This window comes from Halichoerus grypus, chromosome 10, assembly GCF_964656455.1.
Source record: "Halichoerus grypus chromosome 10, mHalGry1.hap1.1, whole genome shotgun sequence".
NCBI lineage: Eukaryota > Metazoa > Chordata > Mammalia > Carnivora > Phocidae > Halichoerus > Halichoerus grypus.
The window spans coordinates 11,006,706-11,027,745 of NC_135721.1; the positions used below are offsets into that span (position 1 = coordinate 11,006,706).

Genomic DNA, 21,040 nt, shown 5'->3' on the forward strand with positions numbered 1-21,040 from the left:
CAGGTTCTGCATCTATAAAATTAAAAATAATTTTAAGGTTGTATCCACAGTTAAATGAGATAGTGCATGTGAAACTTCCTAGCACAGGGGCTCCTGGGAGGCTCAGTTGGTTAAGCTTCTGCCTTTGGCTTGGGTCATGATCCCTGCTCAGCGGGGAGCCTGCTTCTGCTTCTCCCTCTGCCATTCCCCCTGCTTGCGCTCTCTGGCTCTCTCTATCTCTCCGTCAAATAAATAAATAAAATCTTAAAAAAAAAAAAGGAAAAGAAATTTCCTAGTGCAATGTTGGGCATATAAAAAGCAATTTATAAATGCTATTTCCACATATAGTTTGTATTAATTATGGTCATATTAGATGCTATAATAAGTAAACCTTGAATTCTAAATGACTTAAACAATGAGAATTCTTTGCTCACTCACATCGCAGTCTGATGTGGGTGTCTGTGGCTAGGCAGACTTCCACAGTCTAATGCAGGGATTCAGGCTTCTTCGTCCTGTGCAACCCCCTGCTCCTATAATACCACTCTTTCCACCATTCAGTCAATGAAGGCAAAGGAAGACTATGAAGAAGGCACACCCACTTCTTACACATTTTGACCCAGAAGTGACACTAAGTGTCATGTTTCAGGAACCCTGAGATTAGGAGACTCTGTTCTTATGTAAAAGTTCTGGCAAAGCTTCTCATCTTCCCCTCTGGAGACTCATTATCTTCATTACCCTGAAATGTGAGCAAATCTGCTCTGGGGTGGAAAGGGAGACATTTCTATCTTTATCATCCCAAGGGTGATTAAATATGCTATAGAAGGAGTCACCATATCTTTCCAAGGCCATTTGCTCCTATAAACATTCTTGCAAAGATAGTATGAAACAATTTGGCTGTTAATACCTGAATGTCTAGGAACCGGAGAGATTCAAGGGGAATTATCTCCCAAAGACTTTTATAATGCCTATTTCTGTAGACAAAGAAACTGAGATTTTTAGAAGGTTACTACCTTCCTGGAGGTCACATGATGGCAAGCAATGAATGAAAAAACTGAAGACTTGAGCCAGGTCTCCCTTATTCTCAGACTGTTGACACCATCCCAGTGTTCACGAGGTAAACTCAGGTAACAGCAGAAGTGGACAAAGAGCCTACATGCAAATTCCACTCTGCAGTTTCTAATAGATGCCTGAGTCTTAGTTCCTTGACCTGAGACTCGGCTCCCTCTTCTACTGACTGTGGAAAGAGACCTCGATGGCAAGTTTGTGGTGAGAATTAACATGAAATTATACTGTGAAGCAGCACCACATGGACCCATTGTGGGGAAGAACAAGAGCTGCAGAATCACAATACTCTGGCTACTTGAGCTGTTTTTTACTATCTGGGTGACTTTGAGCCGTTCATTTAACATCTCCTTGACTCAGTGAAGGCAGCTGTACAATGGGTATAGTAATTGTATCTATATGCTAGGGTCGTTGGGAGGATTGAATAAGATGATACATATAAAGCAGCTATAACAGTGCACCGGGTCTTAGCAACTGTTACTGCTGTAGGCTTGTCATTGACGCCGCTGCTCTAGAGAGCCCTCTGTGCAGGGGACTTCCTCGAGGACCTCCTCTGGGAAGGAGGCACATAATGAGTGGATAGCTTGGTCTCATCCCACTGCAATCAGAGTAGCTCAGGTTTTACCTTTATTATTCCTTGTTGGATTTCCTCCAACGAGGGTTTCTGTATTAAAAGCAAATAAGGGGGCGCCTGGGTGGCTCAGCCGATAAGTGTCTGCCTTCAGTTCAGGTCATGATCTCCAGGTCGTGGGATCGACAGCTTCGAGCCTGTCTCCCTGCTCAGCAGGGAGCCTGCTTTTCCCTCTCCCCCACACTTGCTTGTACTCTCTCTCTCCCCCAAATAAAAAAATAAAATCTTAAAAAAAAAAAAAAAAGAACCACCTCTCTCTGTGTTGCTGCTTCTTACCTCTACGAGAGCCTCGATAAGTCACTCTCACCTCTCTGGGCTTGCTTCTACATCTGTAAAATGTGGGAGGGCAGGGGGAGAACAATAATAATTCTCACTGCCTACCCCTCTTGCTGTCTAGGCACTAACCTTGTACATCCTTGGTGGCAGTACTCCTTGCACCCATTCTTAGTGATGGACATTTCAGCGTGAATGACTGGGGGAGCGAGTTTAGAGGGAAAGAGATAGGAGGGCATGAGGTACCTGGAGGAACCGTGCAGGCTCTGCCCTTGCACTGAGTGACTAGCAGTTTTGGGGGCTTTAGCCAAGTGGATTGTAAGACGAACACTGACTCTGGATATAGATCAATCTCTGTTCTCCAACATAGTGACACTAGTAATATTTTTATCTCCAGATCCCTCCTCTGTTTCTTAATTGATTCCAATTGCAGTGGGGCAGAAAACTTTTGGTTACCGGTTTGTCATAAATCACTAATGCAAAGAGCCCTAGAATATATTACAATAGCAACACCAATAATATACATATGTATATTAATCTAGGATTTTCCCTATTTAGTTTTTAAATTCCAGAGCTGTTAAATGATTTGCCAAAGAGCTCTCATCTCTGAAGTGGTAAGGATAGAAATGGACTCCTTGTTGCTGAGTCCCAAGTCAGATATTCTTCTCATTCTCCCTACTCATGTACTGATTCAAATATAACAGTCAAATGAGGTCATGTGGCAGAAAACGGACCACTGAGGACATAGGACTTCCTCTTGAGACATCAGGATCTTTCTGAAAAATAGTACTAGGCAGATTTAATGACGATCAGCAATTAGAGTCACTATTCATTTGGACCACAAGATAGATGACATGAGAGGGGCCTTGGCTTAGTATTTCCATGATATCCTCACCATTCAAAAATGGCTTTGGAGAACTCTGATGCTAAGACACTGCTAACAAGTGCCAGATCTAACCGTGACGTGCTGAGCAATAATAATGATATATACTGACTGGTTTAGTCATAGAAACACCACGGAACTGATGCCACAAAGATCCTGAATGGTTTATAAGCTATGCAGAGAAATAAAAAGCAAACAGAATAAACTGGAAGAGCGTAAGAGTGGCAAATAAAACCTCCTATAGAGTAAATGAAACAAGTTGATATTTCATTACATGGAGTTTACGGACTGGTCTGTGGCTAGGTCAGGACGCCAGCCTTGCTGGCCACATTCCAGGACTCAATAAAATATGAATGGAGCCATAGCAGTTTTCTGAAGAGAAAGCAATCCAAAACATTTCTTGACAGCTTCGCCTCGACATCACGGCTCCGGAGAGTGAGGAGTTACAGATTGGTAGAGTAATTATGTTATGTTTGCAAAGGATATAAAAGGTCCAAGAAGGCATGGAGGCGGGCGTCTCTTGGGGAAGACCTGACCAACTGGCCTAGAAAAGTAACTATCTGTATGTTCTACCTCAAGACCCAGCCGCGGGTAAACACCTTCATTTGGCAGGGCCTGTATTCTGAACGTGAGGTCTTGAGCTGCCTGCTGAGGCTCCTCCATTTACCAAGTCAGCAAGGATCTGTGAGCACTGGTATGCGTGCAGGAGTGCTTGGTAAGCTGAAAGGGGGTCGCAAGTAAGGAGTGGTTCTTATCGTGAATTCGAACACTCCGGAGATCGTGCGCATGACTGTTTAAAAATAAGTAAGATATTGTTGTCCTGCTCTGTCTTCTGCGTGTTTTGTTGTTTGGTTTGGACCATGTTTCTATCTTCCGTGTTTACACATTTTTCTTAAACCTGCTTGCATGTTTTTAAAAAATAAAAAGGAAATTTCATATTTGACTGCTGACTCTGTTCCTGGAATTAGTAAATGTTTTCTAATCAACGTGACAGGCATGCAGAGACAAGAGAAACAGGAAAAAGCACATCCATGATCAACCAAGCGGGCTGGGATCCAGCCCCACTTGTCACGCCACACTGTTTGTTCCTAGACCTTGAGGACAGGTGCACCTCCGATGGGGGGCCTGCCTTCCAGGCGCCAGGCACTGCTGTGTGCAGTACAGAGACTATCTCAGCTTTCAGCTTTATTTTACAATTAAGGAAATTGGAGGTCGGAGAGGTTAAGCACCTTGCCCGATGTTATAGCTTACCAACAGCAAAGCTGGAAGCTAAATCCACATGGGTCTGGTTCCCAAGCTTTTGATCTTCCCACCATACCATGCGTCCCATCTGGTCAACATAGTCAGGGATCCAGATTAATGATGGCATCTATTGCTTCAGTGCACCCTGAGTAGGCATTTATTTTATCTTTTTTAATATTTGAAGTAGTTGCTTTAATTTTGGATTTTAACAGGACAATAATGGGATTTGTTGAAAATGACTAAAATTTTATTATGGGAAGACTCACATGTAAATTACTAATAATGACTTGAAAATAAGGCTCTATAGAAAAGTACAAAAATAGATTCATGTAACTGATGTGTGGTATTGCCTGAAAATCCTTTCTCACCAAAGTTGCTGTCCCGAGACTTTTCTCATTATTCTACAGCTGAGGCTGTAGACATGGATAGTACACTGTCTTGGTGGGTCACAACCCAGGGATCAGAAGCCCTCTGATTTCTTCAGGGATGTCACTAGCTGTGTGCTCTCCCTCTCTTTATGCTTCATCCAACCAATCAAACAGGGGCTTTGCTGCTAATATGCCTTGTATAATTCATCTCTATGGCTCTGTCTTCCCAACACCCCTTTCCCTCTATCTTCCTTAGAAAAGTATTCCTTACCACACCTCCATGTGATTCTGATAAGGCTGCAAACTATAAAAATACACTTTGCCTTAGAGCAGAGTAAGGGGTGGAGAGATTGCTGAGAGTTGGTGTCATGAACCAGTCTCTGCCTTCATGGTCCTTACTACTAGTAGAAGGAGACAGGAAACAAGCCAATTGAATAGTACGTTAAATGCTGTTGCTGTTGACCCCAAGCCTGAGGACAACCTCCTACCTCAAGTGCCTGCACTTTTATGCCTCTCCACTGAGGATATTCTCCTGCAACCAGAACGGTGCCCAGACCTTCTGCAGGATTTTCTAGAAATGCCAGAGATTTCACATGCTGAGACTCGGTGGAAAATACTTCACTTTCCCTATCCTTCAGGTGGATAACTCTAAGTACATTCTAAGTGGTCATTCAGGAAGTCTCTAGCAGGACTGAGCCCCAGTCCCTCACAGTGGTACTTAGCTCATAAATGCACCCACCGCCGGCTCACCCCTACTGTGACTCACTTTCCTCACTCCCTCACTTAGGTGTCAGTGCCCCAGGACGCGGGTTGTTAATGGGGCAAACTAAAGCCCCCACTTTTGCGCCCATTCCACGGGGCTGCACCTGTCACACCCCATTCTCCTCCTCCACTCACTCTAGGGTCCTCTCGCTGTCAGCCTGCGCTGCTGCTGGAGGGGGTGGTTTAATGCGTGAGGCAACTGAACTTATCCCCGAGGTGTCTGAGCTCTGTGAGATATCTGAATATCCTCCTCAGGCTGTGGCGGCTGCCTTTATCTCTTTTCCACCAAAACTGGGCCCAAAAGTAGCAAGAGATATCCCAGGTGATTACCTGCATGTCAAACATATTCTCCTCTGTGCTCTTGTGTACTTGTAATGATCAGAGTCAATTACCACAGCCAGAGTGGTGAGACACAGAGAGTCAAAACTGCTGAGTGGTAGCCATAACGTGGAGTTGAATGGAGCTTCTGCTTCTAGCCAGGAGAGAATAACAGACCCTGAATTAATTTTCCTATTTTCATTTAAAAACAACAAAATAGGGGCAGCAGTGTGGCTCAGTCAGTTGAGCATCAACTCTTAGTTTCAGCTCAGGTCATGATCTGATCTCAGGGTCATGATATCAAGCCCTGCATCAGGCTCTGCACTTAGTGGGGAGTCTGCTTGAGATCCTCTCTCTCCCTCTGCCCTTCACCCTGCTTGCACTCTCTCTCTCTCTCTCTCAAATAAATAAATCTTTAAAAAATAATAATAAATAAAAATTAAAACTGGGCAAAATACGTAAAAAAAAAAAAACAAAAAACAATGATTTTCAAACCTTGGCCAAAGGCAGGGCTTAAGAGTAGTCCCTGCGAGAACGGAAACAAATCAAGTAATCCCTATAAACACCCCCATTCACTGCCTGGAGACAGGCCACAACACAGAGAAGGGAAATCCAAACTGAGCCCAAGGTGTTCCCTGGGTGACAGAGACAGAGTTTAGATTTCAGGGAGGCCAGCATGGCTAGGATCCATAGAGCACAGTACCAGAGAGGAGGGAGAACCCCAGGGAGTGGCAGACGTCCCCGTTGAGTCTTTGCCTGAGTACTGATCAGAGCATGGGTATGAGGAAATCAATGAGTCCAGGGAAAAAAACACCAGAAAAGGGCATTCTAAACAATCCTCAGGACTCACACAGGCCAGAGACAGTCTGTGTTCCTGCCAACTAAATGGGAGAGGCTTCCTAACAGATGGGCATTGAGCAGAATTCTGAGAAGGTTAGGCATTGCCCCTGCAGTGGGTCATATCAGCACTACACTAAAGGGTATTCAGGTCCTAACTAGCAAAGCTGAGAATCAAGCCTCAAGTAAATCAAACTATTTCCATGAAATTTAACTGTGTCCCAGGGGGAAAAAAAGGCAAAAAATATTTTTTAAAACACTAAAAATCCAGCAAACAACACATAAATTTACAATGTCTGGTATCCAATAAAAATTACAGCTATTCAAGGAATCTAAAAACGAAAAATGTCCACTTATGGCAAGAAGAAAAAAAAAATCAATCAATAGAGAAAAAACAAAATTAAACAGACAGAAGTTAGCAGACAAAGATATTAAAGTATCTAACTATACTTCTTATATTCCAGAAGGCCAAAAAAAAAAAAAAAAAAAACACACCACAGAAAATATTTTAAAAACCCAAATCAAACTTCTAGACATGAAAAATACCCTGAGATAAGAAATACAGTAAATGGGACTGACAGCAGACTATATCCTATAGAAAAAGAAAGATTAGTGAAGGCACGGTGATAGAAACTATCCAAAGTTGTTTGAGAGTGCATCACTCCAAGGGATAGAGAAACACAGGTAACACCATGCTCAGAAGAGGGACCACTCTAAACAAGGGAACACCAATAAAATGTCCAAGAACAGGTGGACCGAGTACTAGACAACCTAGAGGAGGCCACTTGAAAGTACACAGTTGCAAAGGTATCAGTCTTGGGCAAGCACTAGTTCTGGGCAGGAGGGAACCAGCCTGGAAGAAGAGCCATCCCTTGGAGACCTGGTAGTGAAGGAAAAGAAAAGAATATTACAGAATTAGAAGACACTACTAAATAGCACACATGCCCAAATGGAAAGAGTAAAAGGGCCATTAGTTTTTAAAAAATACACACAAGAGGGCAGGGTACCTGGGTGGTTCAGTCGTTAAGCATCTGCCTTAGGCTCAGGTCATAATCCCAGGGTCCCGGGATAGAGCTCCCTGCTTGGCGGGGAGCCTGCTTCTCCCTCTCCCACTCCTCCTGCTTGTGTTCCCTCTCTCACTATCTCTCTGTCAAAAAATAAATAAAAATCTTTAAAAAAAAAATACATACAAGAGGGAATCCTTGAACAAAGAAATCTAGTAGGTATCTCAAACCCCCCAAATCTCTTCATAGATACATTGATTATTGCTACTTCAGAAAATCCAAGGCCCCTTAGAATAAACAGGAAAGGACAGCAAAAGGCATATGGAATCCCTGAATCCCCTGAGAACCAAAAATTCTCAATTAAATATTCTCTAAATTGCACCCAAAGTAGAGAAAAACAATAACAGACAGGCATGAAATTAAATAAGCAATGGCAAATATAAAATAACACCATGAATTAGAAATTCAAAAGTCAGGATAAAAAATGGATATATAAAATATGTTGAACAAACTTAAGAAAGAAGTTGAAGAAAAAGACAAAATCACCTCAGAAATAATGAATTATAAAGTAAAAAGGAGCTTGTATTTTGCTAAAAATACAAGAGGCACTGAAGAGAATAATGCAAACAACCAAGAGAAGACTCAAAAGGTACCAAAAGAAAAATAATCAAAGATAATCAAAGAGGATCCAGCATATGTATAATGTAGTTTCTGAAGAAAAAGAAATTAATGGAACAGAACTAATATTTAAGGTTATAATCCAAGAAAATTTTCAAAATAAGACTTGAACATTCATATTAAAAAGACCCACAATGTAACTGGGAAAATTTACCCTGAATATTCAATCTTTTTTTTTTTTTTTAAAGATTTTATTTATTTGACAGAGACCCACAGCGAGAGAGGGAACACAAGCGGGGGAGTGGGAGAGGGAGAAGCAGGCTTCCCGCAGAGCAGAGAGCCCGATGTGGGGCTCGACCCCAGGACCCTGAGATCATGACCTGAGCCAAAGGCAGACGCTTAACGACTGAGCCACCCAGGCGCCCCCTGAATATTCAATCTTAAGGCATAATCTAGGAAAACTACTGGACTCTAAAGCCAAAAAAAAATAAAATAAAATAAAAATAAAAGAATTTTCTGGCCTTCAGGGCAAGGGAAAAAGTTATTTACAAAACAAACAAACAAACAAACTCAGGTTGTCATCAGACTTCTCAAAAGCAGCAAAGAAAATAAAGAGTGAAAAAAAAAATTTAAGAATCAAGGAGAAAAAGGGTGAACCAAGGATTCTATACCCAGTCCAGAGTCCAGATGTCCTGCTAAAACCCAGTGTAATGCAGAACAACTGTAAACATTTAAAATCTCAGGAAATACTGTATTTAAGGATCTTTTCTGAGGCAACTACTAGATTGTTTGCCAACTAGGGCCTGTGGACCAAATCCAGCCTACTACCTGTTTTGGTTTTCCTGGAGCGCAGCCATGCCTGTTCACCTAGGTATTATTCATGTCTGTGTCTGCACTGCAATGGCAGGGTTGACTAGTTACACCAGAGACCTTATGCTCCATTCAGCCCAAAATGTTTACTAGCTGGCCTTTTACTAGAAAAAGGCTGCCAATTTCCGTACTGGAGAATGGGCTTGATCTAGATAAGAGGTAACTGGGAACCTGCCAGAAGGAATTAAATACATGTAACTGTAAATCTCAGAGAGATGAGGATGAGGGTGGAAGAAGAACGTATAAATGCTACATGTTCCAACAAAGTGACACGGGAGAAGGGGGAAGAGTGTTCCACAGACTGCCTTCATTGTGCTAGCACTTCCCCCGTCTATATCCTGTCCTCCTCCTCACCACACCCACCTGGCCACAATGCTCAGCTCAATGTGCGCTCAGTGTCGTAGCTGTGATTAATGAAAACAACAGCTCTGATCTGAAATCCAAAGTTTTATTCGAATCTCACTAATTAATCCTGTCACAAACGCGGAACCACACTTGAGCTCCCAGGATTCATTGTGCCCTTCTAGACCAAGAGCATGACGAAGCAACCTCCTAGAACCATCTCCCCAGACCCACACCCCAAAGAATTCACCCTCATGGTTTTATCATTGTTAAGAGGAGGCACGGAAAGACAAACCTGGGAAAAGGTAGGGTCTCTCCCCAAAGTGGAGAGGAAACTTGCCTCAACTATTGATGCATAGAATTCCAAACTGGAGTCACTGGAAAGGTCTTCTCAAGTAGGACATTTCCATGGGGTAAAAGGGAGAGTAAGGTGATCCTCAAAAAGAAATTATCAGGGGAACAAAATAATCCAAAATATGTTCTGTGTAAGAGAGAAGTTTAATCACTCTTCCCACTAAATTATTCATCATCTAGCATCCCAGCCTAAATGTGTTCCTAAGGACTACATTTTGTTTTTAATTCCCCCTCAGAGAGTTGTGGGACAGAGCTGTGCCTTTTCCAGAGAAAGAATAAGCCATTAAAAAATGACATGCTTATAGTAGGCGCTTGATAAATTTAGTTAATGATAGTGCTCAAAAATACAACAATATGCTCTAATACTCTGTCCAGAGACAACCAAATCAGTATCGTCTGCTTATCTTCAGCTGCCCATCCACACTTTTGTTATTTTATTGTTTATGTGAGCCACTCTGCATCTCCTGGTGATAATATGTGCCTACATAAAATCTAAAATTAGATTTCCTACAAGGGGAGATAGTAGGCATAAGCACAGCAGTGAAAATGTATGTAACTGGGAAAATGTGTGTAAAATATGTCAACTTAAGCATTTGCCTAATTTCATTTACATATTAAAGATTCTATTGAAAGACATGGTAATTTTTGTGCTTAGGATAAAGAAGATGAAAAGAAGCTACAAGGTGTATACACATCTCTTCTTGATAAGCATTTTCTTTTCCTTTGCAAATGTGTCCATATTTTCTCCAGAAAGCATCTTCATTATGTTTGTAATACTGCAAAAGTAGGATGATATTAAATATATGCATCACAGAGTTAGTCCTAGTGTTGCCATTTACATTTTGTTCACTTAATCTGAACAGTACATTTCAAATGTTTAAATACTTTATTTTTGTGCTCACTCTTGCCTCCTTTTAACATGTACGATACACAAGAAAAACCATCAGCAAAGATACGTATGTCCAAGGTGCTATGACGTTGGAAAATTAAAATGGTGCTAATCCAAAAAAAAATCTGGAAAATGACATATAGGCAACATTCATGGGCAGAATGTTGGGGCAAAAAAGTCACTAAGATCAGAGTCAAGAAACAGAAATTCTTACACCAGCTCCACCACTACACTCACTAGAAATCCCGGAATCTGACCACATTGGAATTGTGGTCACTCACCTTAAAAACAGTGAGGTCAGAAAGGAGGCTGAGTCCAAATTATTTAAGGCATCGAAGGCCATGTCTTGGATTTGAGATTTTATTTAAAGTTCAATGAGAATTCATGAACTACTTTAAAAAGAGATAAATTGCACAATATAATTTATGTATGAAAATATTACTCTTACTACTATGTGGAGAATGGAATTGGGGTGCTAACAAGCCTAGAAAGCCAAAAAAAAAAAAAAATCATTGTTGAGGCAAGAGATAAACGTAGCTTAGACTTTAGCACTTTAGCTGGTAGAAGAGATGGAAAGAAATGGAAGGATTTGAGATGTATTTTTATTTTTTTTAATTTTATTTTATTATGTTATGTTAGTCACCATACCATACATCATTAGTTTTTGATGTAGTGATCCACACTTCATTGTTTTCGTGTAACACCCAGTGCTCCATGCAGTACGTGCCCTCCTTAATACCCATCACCAGGCTAACCCATCTCCCCAAGCCCCTCCCCTCTAACAACCTCAGTTTGTTTCTTGGAGTCCATAGTCTCTCATGGTTCATCTCTCCCTCCAATTTCCCCCCCTTCATTTTTCCCTTCCTTCTCCTAATGTCCTCCATGCTATTCCTTATGTTCCACAAATAAGTGAAAACATACAATAATTCACTTGCTCTGCTTGACTTATTTCACTTAGGATAATCTCCTCCAGTCCCATCCATGTTGATGTAAAAGTTGGGTATTCATCCTTTCTGACGGCTAATATTCCATTGTATATATGGACCACATCTTCTTTACCCATTCATCTGTTGAAGGGCATCTCTGCTCTTTCCACAGTTCGGCTATTGCAGACATTGCTGCTATGAACACTGGGGTGCATATGGCCCTTCTTTTCACTACATCTGTGTCTTTGGGGTAAATACTCAGTAGTGCAATTGCTGGGTCATAGAGTAGCTCTACTTTTAATTTTTTGAGGAACCTCCACACTGTTTTCCAAAGTGGCTGTACCAACTTGCATTCTCACCAACAGTGTAAGAGGGTTCCCCTTTCTCCACAACCTCTCCAACATTTGTTGTTTCTTGCCTTGTCAATTTTTGCCATTCTAACTGGCATAAGGTGGTCTTCAATGTGGTTTTGACTTGAATTTCCCTGATGGCTAATGATGATGAACATTTTTTCATGTGTATGTTAGCCATTTGTATGTCTTCTTTGGAGAAGTGTCTGTTCATGTCTTCTGCCCCCTTTTTGACTTGATTATTTGATTTTGGGGTGTTGAGTTTGAGAAATTCTTTATAGATATTGGATACTAGCCCTTTATCTGTAGTGTCATTTGCAAATATCTTTTCCCATTCTGTGGGTTGCCTCTTTGTTTTGTTGACTGTTTCCTTTGCTGTGCAGAAGCTTTTTATCTTGATGAAGTCCCAAAAGTTCATGTTTGCTTTTGTTTCACTAGCCTTTGGAGATGTATCTTGAAAGAAGTTGCTGTGGCCGATGTCGAAGAGGTTACTGCCTATGTTGTCCTCTAGGATTTTGATGGATTCCTGTCTCACATTGAGGTCTTTCATCCATTTTGAGTTTATCTTTGTGTATGGTGTATTTTTAAAGGCAGAATATTACTCAGCCATCAGAAAGGATTAATACTTACCATTTGTATTGAAAAATGGAACTGGAGGGTATTATGCTAAGTGAAATGAGCCAAGCAGAGAAAGAAAATAAGCCAAGCAGAGAAAGACAATTATCATATGGCTTCACTCATATGTGGAATATAAGGAATAGCAAAGAGGACCACAGCGGAAGGGAGAGAAAACTGAATGGGAAGAAATCAGAGAGGGAGACAAACCATGAGAGACTCTGGACTCCAGGAAACAAACTGAGGGTTACAGAAGGGAGGGAGTGGGGGGATAGGGTAACCGGGTGATGGGTATTAAGGAGGGCATGTGATGTGATGAGCACTGGGTGTTACACGAAACTAATGAATCGTTGAACACTACATCTGAAACTAATGATGTACTACATGTTGGCTAACTGAACATAATAAAAAATAAATAAAATAAAGGCAGAATGATGAGAAACTCAAACCTTTCCCACTAAGATCTGGAACAAGGCAAAGATGTCCCCTCTCATCATTCATTTTCAACAATGTACTGGAAATACTAGCTAATACAATAGCGTAAGAATAGGAAATAAAAGGTATACAGATTGGGAAGGAAGAAATGAAACTGGCTTTGTTTGCAGATGACATGATCATCTATGTAGAAAATCTGAAAGAATCAACAACAGCAGCAGTAACAATAAAACCTCCTGGAACTAATAAGTGAATATAGAAAGGAGGCAGGATACAAGGTTAACATACAACAGTGAATCATTTTCCCACATACCAGCAACGAAATGAGTAGAAACTGAAATTAAAAATACAATACTACATGCATTAGCACCCAAGAAAATGAAATGTTTAGGTACAAACCTAATGAAGTATGTATAAGATCTATATGAGGAAAACTAAAAAAATATGATGAACAAAAACAAAAAACTAATAATTGAAGAGCTATTCCATGCTCATGGATAGAAGACTCAATATCATTAAGGTATCAGTTCTTCCAACCTGACTTATAAACTCAATGCAATTCCAATTAAAATCCCACCAATTATTTTGAGGATATCAACAAACTGATTCTGAAGTTTACATGAAGGGTAAAATAGCCAAGAAAATATTGAAGGAGAACAGAGTTGGAAGACTAACATTACTCAACTTCAAGACTTATTATAAAAACAGATTAATCAAGACAATTGATACTGGCAAAGAGTAGACAAATAGAACAGTGGGATGGAACAGAGATCACAGAAACAGACTCACATAAACACAGTCTTTGACAAAAGAGTAAAAGCAATACAATGAAGCAAAGACAGTCTTTGCAACAAATGATTCTAGAACAACTAGACATCCACATGCAAAGAAATGAATCTAGACACAGACCTTACACTCTTTGCAAAAATTAACTCAAAAGGGATCACAGACTGAGATGTAAAACACAAAACCACAAAGCTCCTGGAGGATAACACAAGAGAAAACCTAGATGACCTTGGATATGGTGATGTCTTTTTAAATACATCAAAGGCATGATTCATGAAAGAAATAATTGATAAGCTGTACTTCATTAAAATTAAAAACTCCTGCTCTATGAAAGATAATGTCAATGCCAAGAGAAAGAGAAGACCAGCCACAGATTGGGAGAATTTACAAAACACACAGTTGATGAAGAACTGTTTTCCAAAATATACAAAGGACTCTTAAACCTCAACCATAAGGAAACAATCAATCTGATTTTAAAGTACCTAAACAAATAACCACACCAAAGAAGATATACAGATGGCAAAGAAGATGCTCCACATTATTTGTCATCAGGGAAATGCAAATAAAAACAACAATGAAATTACACACCTATGAGACTGGCCAAAATTCAGAACAATGACAACATCAAATGCTGGTGAGGATGTGCAGCAACAGAAACTCTCATTCATTGCTGGTGGGAATGCAGTATGGTGCAGCTACTTTGGAAGGCAGCTAGTAGTTTCTTATAAAACTAAACATATTCTTACCATGCAATCCAGAAATCATGCTCCTTGGCATTTACCCAAAGGATTTGAAAACTTATGTTCACACAAAAACCTGCACAGATATGTTTATAACAGCTTTATTCATAATTGCCAAAACTTGGAAGCAACCAAGAAGTCCCTTCTGTAGGTGAACAGATTAACTGTGAAACATCCAGATAATGGAATAGTACTAAAACAGTGCTAAAAAGAAATGAGCTATCAAGCCACAGAAAGACATGGAGAAATCTTAAATGCATATTACTAACAGAGAGAAGCCAATCTGAAAAGGCTACATACTCTATGATTACAACTATATGACATCTGAAAAAGGCAAGACAGTAAAAAGATCAGTGGTTGCCAAGGGTTGGGAAGGGAGGGAAGAGGGGTGACTGGTAAGGATGAACAGGCAGAACAGAGAGGATTTTTCAGTGCAGTGGAAATACTCTGCATGATACTATAATGATGGATACATGTCATTATACATATGTCCAAACCCACAGAATGTACAACAATAGGAGTGAACCCTAATGTAAACTATGAGCTTTGGATGAATATGATGTATCAGTGTAGGTTCATCAACTATAACAAATGTACCACTCTAGTGGGGTTTGTTGATGGGAAGGCTATGCACATATGGGGGCAGGGAGTATATGGGAAATCTCTGTACCTTCCTCTTAATTTTGCTGTGAACCTAAAGCTTATTTTAAAAAATTAAGTTTTAAAAGTAGACTGATAAGATTTGCTAATGGAAAGGATACAAGGAGTGAGAAAAGGAGGGCGGGATCAAGGATTATACCTACACATGGGTTTTGGGATTAAGTAATTAGAAAGATAATAATGTCCTTTTCTGAGATACAGAGGTATAAACATTAAAGAGGAGGGAGACCAAGAACTGTTTTGATATCTATTAGGCACTCACAGGAAGATGCCCAAAGGGCAGTAGGATTGATGAGTTTGGATTTCAATGAATACACAGGACTAGAGATATAAATTTCGGATTCATTAACATACACAATGAATTTAAAATCCAGGTTGTAGATAAAGTCTCCTATAAAGAGATTTTCAATATGAAAGCAGAGGGTCCAGGACTGAGCCCTGGAAGGCTCTTACATTTAGACATCAGAGAGAAGAGAAGCATGCAAAGAAATTGGAAAAGCAAAAGTTTGTGAGGTAGGAGGGGAAGAACAGGTAGTCAGAGTAGACAAGAAAGTATATCAGGAAGGGGGGTGACAACTATGTCGATTACTGCTACAAAGAGAATAAAAACAAACAAAGGAGTATCCATTAGAATGACATTTGGTAATCTTAACAAACACAGCTTCATTGGAGTGGTGAAAACAGAAACCAGAATGGGATGGAATGGGCAGTGAAGAAATAAAGAGAACCAGCAAGTTCCTTCGAGAAGCTTGTTATGCAGAAAAGCAATAGGGGCAGTAGGATTGAAGTATGAGATCAAGTAACCCAGCCCAGAGTAGATTTCTAAAATACAAAGCATGTCAGCCCTGGTTCTATCACGCTCCATGGCGCTCATTACCCTCAAGAGAAGCTCCAGACTCCACGGGCTGGTAGTCAATGACCACACATAGCCTGGTCTCAAGCAATGATTCTGCCTCTCTTCCTGTCCTTCCTCTTGTCTTCCTGTCCCTCCCAAACCATCTACAATATACTCATACTAGAGTAGTCACCACTCTATCATTCCATTCTCTCAAGCCTTCATGCTGTCATACACATTGTTACTTTTGCCAGAAATGTCTTGTCCTTTCCTGATGTTTCAATAATTGAGGTTCAGTTCAAATGATCTCCTGCATGAAACCTTCCAGCAAACCTGCAGCTTCCCCTCCTCATTTGCCTTATATACTACTCCACTGGAGCCTTTATTATGATCTGTGGATGTGTCTGTTTGTTGACTATGTCTTTTCCCTTCCCTCTAACTTTGACCTAGCAGAGGCCTATAGCCTATTGGCTACGAAATATGAAATGAATAGATGTACCTACAGATACTATCAATATAACTTCACTCAGTGGTTCCACGTCACCCTATCTTACCTTGAGCCAGTATCCACAGTGGCTGATCCAAAGCTGAACACCATTCCTTTTCCTCCCCACCTTCTTCAAAACACAATGCCCAAGATGAATAAAATGAGAAAAGTCTGTAAAACAAAGGAGGAAAGAAATGATGAAAACTCAGTAGCATCCCAAGATTGGGTAAATGCATATTAGCTATTTTTAACTTCAGGAGCCTAAGGGCCATTCTCCTGTTTCAGACAAGTCCAAAACAGGAGGGCAATATTTCCTGCAAAACTGCAGAGTTCTGTAAAATAAAAAGGAGCTGGGGACATGGTCTTTGTTTTATTTGAAGCAAGATCTGGGTAGATGAACATGATCCCAAAGGAAATTTAAGCTTAAGTTGATTGACAGGAAAACAAATTTGTCATAGCCCAGCCGTACTTAGAAACCCCATGAAATTTCATAATCTTTTTGAATGAAGTATTCTGGATTGACATCTTTTTTTTTAAATGATAGATGCTCTAGAATGCCCTGTTTGTGTAGATGGTGTGTAAGAGAGGCCTATGAGAAGCACAGGGCAGGGAGGGATGGAATGGAAAGCAGCCTACTATGAGACAGAATCTCTTGCCTGTTCATGGCAGTGACGTCGCCCACAGGGAGACTGAGCACCTTGCTGTCTTCCCTCTGCCTCACTCCCAGTATCTAACTGGTCCCCAACTCCTACCTGTTCTGTGTTCACATCTACAGAATCTATCACTTCCTCTCCACCCTCTCTCCTCAGATTAAGGTTCCTACTAGTCCCTGCCCAGCCTACACAGCCCCCAATCCATCACACCATTTCCATATTGATGGCATTTTCCTCTGCTCACAAATCTTCATGCCTTCTCTCGGCTACAAAATCAAAAACAAACTTTTCATCTGCTGTTAAAGGCTTCCACAATCTGGCCTGCCTCCTTGCTGGCTATTCCGCTTCTCAAAGAATTGTACAATTGCAAGGTATTAAATTAGCTGTTTCTGCTTCAGAATGCCATCTCTTTACATACCTAACGAGTTCTCTCTCCAGCAGGACTGAGTGAGCCCAGGGACAGCAACATCAGGAAGACCTGTATTGAAGTGCAAGATTCTGGGGGCTTGGGGCGCCTGGGTGGCTTAGTCGTTAAGCGTCTGCCTTCGGCTCAGGTCATGATACCAGGGTCCTGGGATCGAGCCCTGCATCGGGCTCCCTGCTCTGCGGGAGGCCTGCTTCTCCCTCTCCCACTCCCCCTGCTTGTGTTCCCTCTCTTGCTATGTCTCTCTCTGTCAAATAAATAAATAAAATCTTTAAAAAAAAAAAAAAAAAGATTCTGGGGGCTTAGCTAGACTACCTTGTCTGGTTCCTACACTTTCCTCCCTATGTGCCTGTGTTGGGCAGTGTCCTCTGACCAGACTCCCTTTTTTTGGTTGTTGTTTAGATTTTATTTATTTATTTATTTATTTAAGAAAGAGAAACAGCATGAGCCAGGGGGAGGAGCAGAGGGAGACGGAAAGCAGACTCCCTGTTGAGCAGAAAGCCCAACATGAGGCTCCATCCCCGGACCCTGGGATCATGACCTGAGCCAAAGGCAGACGTTTAACCAACTGAGCCACCCAGGCACCCCCAGACTCCCTTTCTGACCTCCATCACCACCTGCTTGAATCTTACCCGCCCCAGAAGGGCCCATCACGTATGTCTACTCAAGGAGGTTATTTTCTTATTCTCCTAAACACAGGTGCATCCATGACCCTTTCCATTCCTAGGACATTCTGTGTACTTTTCTCATGGCTCAGTCTGACAATCTGTTTAACAGTGATCTATTTAAGCCTGATTATCTGGTAAGAACAGAAGCATCCAGTTTTATCTATGCAGCCTCTACCTACTACTTTGCACACTATAGCTGCTCAACAAATGTTTCCTTCATCCACCACTTAAACTGAGCGCCACTGAGAAAACAGCAAGTTTTGCTAATATTTCCTGTAAATACTCTGAAGGGAAACATTTTCTAAACCAACTGACTCAACACATCCCTGAGCAAAAAAAATCAAACCTGAGTATCTCCAAATTCAAGGTGGACATCCTATGGAAGCACAGGAATTAAAAGAATTCCTTGACACCAAAATAAGTCCTCGTAACTCACACTCAGAACATATTCCTATGATTTCTCGAATGACAAGAAAGAGGCACAGACTTCCCACTCTTACCACATATGGAGCTTTGAGGAACAGATACATTGGCCTAGGAGAAAAAGCCTTCCCAGATTCAATTTCCAAGCTTGTCAGAGGAGAGGAAGTGGAATATATGTGAGATTAGAAACGTAATTCCTCCAACTGCTAGATGTGCAAATTTGACTATGTTTCGTGGCCCTGATGAGGTTCCAAATCTGTAAATGGGAGATTATGGAAACTGCCTTATAGGCTAGGCTGTAAGAAAAACACAAACATGAAATCACCTGGACAAATTAGGTGGTCAATAAATTTATGAGTCATTTCAGTAAGGAAACCACATACCACAATTAATTGCACTAATATTTTTAAATCGTAAGATGTTAACATAACATGTACATGTACTTGCATGGGAGTATGTGAGTTCTAAATAAACTAAGATCATTCCAGAATATGTGCTTTGAAGTGATGAACTACTTGAAGGCATTTACTTGAAACAAAGTAGTGTACAAACTCCGGATATCATCTTCCAAAAAAATTAGACTTTGTTCCTTAGAAAACCTACTGTTTGCAAATGCCAATACCAATCTTTTCTGAATCGTTTCCCCTCTGTTGAGGGAGGAGGGTATAACTATGAAAAGGAAAATTTATCCTTTCTTCACAGTTCCTAAGGTTTTTGTTCTCTAGAGCCCAAAGATTCAATTTACAAAAGAGATAATGAAAGATTTTTAACCAAGGAAGTGGAATGTATCATGATGTAAGATATAAATTTCCATATCTTGCACACAGCAAAAAACCCTATCTCAATACCAGCAAATGGCCTTAGGAAAAAAAAAAAAAATCCTTAGCATATGGCATATTTCACAATTTTTAACTTTTTTTTAGCAATCCTAAGCACTTTTTACTGATAAGGGTATTACCTACATATTAGCTATAAGAACTTGAAAATTATTTTGCTGAAAGTTGTGAAGTTAAAACTTATTGACGGTAGTTGGTAATCATGTTCTCTTAGAATAGCAGGCACTAAAACCAGAGTAAATGCCTTAAACTTCAGCTTCAAAAATACCATTGGAAAATGAAAGATGATTAGCAGCAAATCTTTCTTAGAATGAAAGGATTAGAGTTACCAAATTCTACAAAAATTACGACCTTTCTTGTCAAGTTATTCCCTGAGAGATTTAAACCTGAAGGGAAAGAATGATTCCAAAATAGCTGCATTAGCATAAATACGCCACATCGAAATGTTTGTTAATTCTTCCTGGCCACTTCCAGAGAGACACGAAAAGGCAGAGCGTAGGGCTAAGGTGGGGGACAGGAGCCCCTATTCTAAACCCAGAGAAACCCGATAGGGAAGACAGGTCCCATCGATATCACAGACATAATAATAAGACCATTGAGATAAAAGTGCTTTAAACTGTTTGATTTTTTTTTTTAATTAAAAGGAGTTGGGTTAACATGAAGCACATTTTAATTTCTAACATTTCCCTCCACGTACAGGTGCTTGGCTCGGACACAGAAAAGCCCTCGATAACTGCTGCAGGCCGTGTGGATCGCGCTAGGTTGACGGAAGGGAACACACATCTCTGGAAAGCCTTCACCGAATAAGGGCATCTTTCCAGACACCTTCCCTGCGTACAGAATCGTACTCAATCCTGAGAATTACCTTTGAGATGTATTCTGCCGTCACATTTATACGGAAACTGGACGTGAGAGGGCAGAGGAAGTAGTCTGAGCACTGCTGCCTCGCGGGGAGCAGCCCTCACTCGGAGCCGGACGCTGCGACGCAGGCGCCTGTCGCTGCGGCTGGGCGCCGCCATGAAGCTTTCCCAGAATCCTGTTCTGCAGAAAGCCCGGCGGCGCGGCTTTCCGCCAGGGGCGCCCCTTGCTTTGCCCTCAGCACTTTGCAGCATGTTCTGGAACGGTCTGGGAAGCGAGGCGGCTGTTGGTGTAGCATGAGAAGTTGCGGGTTTGGAATCTAGTAATGGAGATTCCAAATCCCAGCTCCGAGGATTATGTGATGGCCAGAATCACTTACCTATCATTTCACGAAACCTCGGTTTCCTCTTGTGCAGCGTGGCACCGAGACTCCCGCCCGGGTCGGTGTGAGAGGAACTAACGAACCAGGTTGCGCTGTAACTGCCGGGTATGCCACACACAACCCAGCAGACGCCCGATCAGAACAGTTTTGGAGAAAATGAACTCCGAATTTGTAGTCGTTCCTCCTGCAAGAGTCAGTGGCTTTGTTGAGAGTAATCCTTTTGCACAATCAAGCCCTCAGCGTATAGAACGGCCGCATAGAGAGACAGAGAGGAAGCAAACGGGGAAGGGGGGACCGAAGGCGGCACTTACCACAATGCTCACCCAGAGGCCACACAGACTTTCCCGTCTCCTCTGAGGGTGGGAAGGAAGAAACACCTCAAGGTCACACCAAGAAAAGGTTACAACTTCGGGCTGAAGCAGAACCGGAATTAGGCCCTGCACCTGTAGTGAAGGAGGAGGCTGTCACAGGGCCAACAGATCAAGACCACGTAGGAGGACACCCGAGGTCGCCTCCCTACTCTGCTCCGA

The 21,040-nt window shown here is 41.3% G+C and overlaps 1 long non-coding RNA gene across 1 annotated transcript in view; it reads right to left on the minus strand.

Annotated features, from left to right (window-relative positions):
- The window catches only part of LOC144379331 (uncharacterized), a 142,961-nt gene extending 122,703 nt beyond the window's left edge, over positions 1 to 20,258 (minus strand). The window contains exons 1-2 of the long non-coding RNA XR_013442151.1: positions 20,136 to 20,258; positions 16,334 to 16,437 (exon numbers count right to left, since the gene is read on the minus strand). This is a non-coding gene — a long non-coding RNA (uncharacterized LOC144379331). The remainder of the gene's footprint in view (positions 1 to 16,333; positions 16,438 to 20,135) is intronic.
- Between the last annotated feature and the right edge of the window lie 782 nt (positions 20,259 to 21,040).